We start from the raw sequence: 4,549 nt of genomic DNA on the forward strand, positions 1-4,549 counted from the left end.
ATACTAACCTAGCAACGCATGAGCTTACCCTTTTATTTTGTCATAGACTGGAGACACCATGTGTAAGTCTTCTAGAAATTACCATTTATACAGAACCTTTACATACCATTGCTTTCACATTTGTGCTCCCTACAGCCCCCCTAAAAATTGCCTTTGCCACATTTGATATTTCTCTCAACAAGATTTATTATAAAAGATCCAAGGAAAAAAAGTGAAAAAGGATGGACAAAAAAAATAAGAGGGCATGAACATAATTATCCCAACCACTTTACTACTAAAGGCCAGTCTAAAGAATATTTGTCCTTCATTGCCTAAAGCCACAGGCTGGGCAGCAGGGATCTAGTAAAAGGGAGGGGGGGGGGGTTACTATTAAAATATCATAATATACAGAATCTAGTAGTAGTTTGTCACATTCAACTGGGTTTTTCCATTCGTTTTTTAGCTTATCCAAACATCTTCTTCATTAGAACAGAAGAAGTGGCTCTGATAAACCACAAAATGCCTTCAAGATTACAGAACGAGTCCAGATGAGTGTAACTATCTACTATTAGATACAGAATACTGTAATTAATATGCAACCTCGGTAGACATTTATTCATACAGTACCTGTTTTCTAAAAGTATTCTTTGAAAGAAAAAAAAATGCCCCACAAATGTCCGACATACAGTAGAACAGGAATTAAAGCTTGCCTAAGATCATGTCCTGATTCTCTTTATTGTGCACATAAAACTAGTTAGCCATCACTTACAGCAATGATTAATGCACCTCCAGGTTTACAAGGGGTTTGTGCTGTCTCTAAAGTGAGGAGCCTTCTCGACATGAAGGCGAAAAAATAAAATAAAATCAGTAATAAAACAGTTCAGACGAAGGCTTTGACCCTTCACAATTATATTATTATTATTTAGGTACTTATATAGCGCTGTCAATTTACGCAGCGCTTTACATATACAATGTACATTCACATCTGTCCCTACCCTCAAGGAGCTTACAATCTAAGGTCCCTAACTCACATTCATATACATGAGGCAATTTTAGACAGAAGCCAATTGACCTATCAGCATGTATTTGGAGTGTGGGAGGAAATCGGAGTACCAGGAGGAAACCCACACCTGCACAGGGAGAACATGCAAACTCCAGGCAGGTAGTGTCGTGGTTGGGATTCAAACCAGCGACCCTTTTTTCTGCTAGATGAGAGTGCTACCCACTATACCACTGTATTACAAGAAGTGATTATGCTGCTGTGTGTGTTCCATGTGAAAGATTTCCCTTTATTTCTTCTTCTGGTGACCACACATGAAATAATGAGAAAACCTGATTTTCTAACACTAACTTAGTTTGCCCAAAATGAAAAAAAAAAAAACAAGCAGGAGTCCCCCTTTGGCAAAACTTGCTTTTGTTGCAACACTTACCCCCCTTACCCACCTCTACGCCATTGATATATCAGACTACCATTATTATCTATGGCTGGTCCCCAGCGTGAATTGAATGTAAATAGAAGGAGCTTTGAGCACTGAGTGTAGAAATACTGAACTGGCCCCAGGCATGCCCTGCAGTGTAAACTGTTATATATGTGGTAGGCGCAGCACTATAAAAGTGCCTCATGCGCTGTGGCATTAGAAGAATTGTGATATCTCTGACTTTTCAGTCCAACAAGACTGTCTTTACTCTGAAAATTCCTCTATTGCCGTTCTATGGAAGCAGTAAGGTTTAAAGAGCACACCAAATGCTTAAAATAACTTCTTTATTAACTTCTTATTCTTATTTTCTTCATAGATAACACTGCTGCTTTGCAGCAGACAGTCCATGTACAAACACGTGTTGAATAAGTATAACAGAAAATGGCGGTTCAAATATTCAATCTTGTCATTTAACAAAAAATGGTGAATATATTTCTTTCTTCAGTAATTTTACTCTCTCTCTCTCTCTCTGTAAGTTATCAAAGCATTCTCGGATTTCTCTGAAAGGTATAAATGTGGTTTGCAACTTGGTTTGCAGTGTTACTTTAGTTCAGTAATGAGTTTGGTTCAGTACTTACCTGGCAGGGGAGACACCATGATCATGAAGGTGGTTCTCCCAGGGCGAGGCTCGGCTATTGCACACTCTAGGCCGTGCTGATCGTGGTTGTCTTCCCTGCCGGTTCTCGGCCTTTTGGCTAGGACTGGGTGTGGTATCTGTCCTCATCAGTTGTCAGCGGAGCGCTGAAGCACCTCCTACATGGGGAGGGTGGATGCAATCCAATGACGTCATTGCACCTGGAAGGATGGTTTCAGCAGGGACTACGCTGTGCTGCCCGACAGAATACTGGGGGCCGGCCCATGGTTGAGTCTGAGCCATCTGGAAGGGTGCTCCTGGTGAGTATGGGTGCTGTGCTTGGTCTTGGTCTTTTTGCCAAGTTCTAGTCTGGCCTTCTGGCTGGCTGGTGTAAGTGCTATCTCTGTCAGCGATCCGGTAGGAGGAGCTGGTAATGCCCTGGGATATGACGGGGTAGGACCATGCAAATCCGCCGGGTTGGCAGGCAGGGGTGGAGGGCTGCACTGGCCGGTCGGGGGGTCGGATATGGAATGAAAAGCCTATGGTGCATGTGCCCCTGGAGTGGCAGTCCAGGGGTATCTGAAGATCACTGTGTGTGAGGGACACATTGATTTAAGATACCACGGTCACTGCACCAGATACACGCTTTTTTTAGCACCTGCCTCCTGGGCCAGGCCTTTTGGCTAGGACCGGAGGAATTTTTTATTCCTGGCCGGAGGGCCTGGTCATTGTTTCACCACAATGGCCACTTCTTTCACTCTCCTCTCCACTATCCCTTCCCCCACTTTATTTTATTTAAGCCTGTGTTTGTCACTTTTTTGTCTTTTTTTGTTGTGCACGTTTTGTCACTGTGTGATTAGTAGGGTGCGGGTCCTCGGGCCAGCCCTGAACGTCTTGGGAGTGGGTGGACATGGCCTTCTGGCTTAGTTCGCCTGCTCTCATGGGGTCTCCCTTCGGGGGAGCCCCACCTAGTACTGGGAGGGTTCTGTTTCGGCAGTCCCTCCGAGGAAGTTGGGTCCAAGTCGGCTTCGGTTGCTCGGACCACAGTACCTCAGTCCCCGTCTGGAGCCTAACGCCCCGGGGGATCAGGGTTTGGGTCCCTCTTCACAGGAGGACCACTTGACGTTGCACCCGTCTGCACGTTTTTGTGAACACTCTTTATGTGTGTGCACATTTTTTCTGCACCGGGTGGAGTTTTTTGGGTGTGTTCACACGCCATAGGCTTTTCAAAAAAAAAAATGAGTTTGGTTCAGTTAGCTTGTTAGAGTGGATGGATGGATGTGACTTAGTTCGTTTGAGTGCAGTTAGGGCGGTTAGATGACTTTGTTTGGTGGAACTACAAGTGAACACACAACTAGATCAGTATTCAGTTCTGATCACACTATTTACAATAAGAACATATATATAACTTGTGTAACATACCTATTTAGGCCCTTGCTTCCATAAAACTGAACTCTGTATGTCTGCTCTGCTCTCTGTCTTCATGTGGAATGAATTTGCAGCACATGTACAGTATTAGGAACCTCCCAGACAGAATGGATGCAAAGGTGGCTGTGATAGGTCAAGACTCTGCTCAATGTGAGATTAGCTGTGATTAGGCAAGGACTCCTGATGAGTCACAAAAGCTTAACTCTATGCTTTCTGGTATGAATTCTACTGTGTATTTGAGCTTTCCTTTACTGTCATATAAATAAACGATTCTTAAAGGCATATTTTTCTTTTGCTTCTGTGAACACAACATACAACCGTTATATGACATTCAAGCATAAAATCACAGTGAATAACTTTGCTTTTGTCTCTCACATATAAACATGTGCACTACATTTAGGTTCTTAGCAGGTTTAGCTGTATATACATGTAGGTTATATTAGCTACCTAGGACAGGTTCTAGCTGACCAACTACAATATATACTGCATTGAGGTAACCTCTTTTGTAAATGTTACTATTGCAAAGGTCAGGACCTTCTAGTTTTTTTTAACTTATTTTTGTCTCTTTTTTTAAACTCTGTTTATTGATCTCAAACATTTGCACATAAAAACAAACGAATAAACAATTTCAGTAGGTCTGCATTTGGGGCACATGCACATGCTTGTCTTGCCTATATCCACATACAGCTGTAACTTTTGTTTTCTGTAATTTTGAAAGTGTAAATGATGGAAATAAAATCTAACTTTTTTTGACATATTATAAGAATGTCTAATCTGTAATTTGATGTCTTTTGGAGATTTTTCCATCTTTCCTTGGCTTCGTTATGCACATTAATACAAATTTTTACCTAGGGGGGCCAAACTTTTTGATCCCCACTGTATTAGTGAAACACCAAACAGAGTCTGTATAGAGCTGGAGCCAGGTGCTGGAACAAGCACCTCAATAACACTCAGGAATGCTCAGTAACTAATTTATTAAATAAAAAAGGTGATACACTCACATGTTAAAAGTTTCTAGCAGACATGTGGAAATTACCAACGTTTCCAACCAACAAGTTGGCCGCCGTGTCTCAGTCCACGTCCTATGTCA

At 42.2% G+C, this 4,549-nt stretch overlaps 1 non-coding gene across 1 annotated transcript; it reads left to right on the top strand.

The window, feature by feature from the left end:
- Positions 1 to 2,027: 2,027 nt before the first annotated feature.
- On the top strand, positions 2,028 to 2,186 carry LOC120933873. Its single transcript, XR_005748138.1, has one exon. It is a non-coding gene; the product is annotated as a U1 spliceosomal RNA (small nuclear RNA).
- The last annotated feature ends 2,363 nt before the right edge of the window (positions 2,187 to 4,549 follow it).

Source organism: Rana temporaria, chromosome 3, assembly GCF_905171775.1.
Source record: "Rana temporaria chromosome 3, aRanTem1.1, whole genome shotgun sequence".
In the NCBI taxonomy this organism is placed as follows: Eukaryota; Metazoa; Chordata; class Amphibia; order Anura; family Ranidae; genus Rana; species Rana temporaria.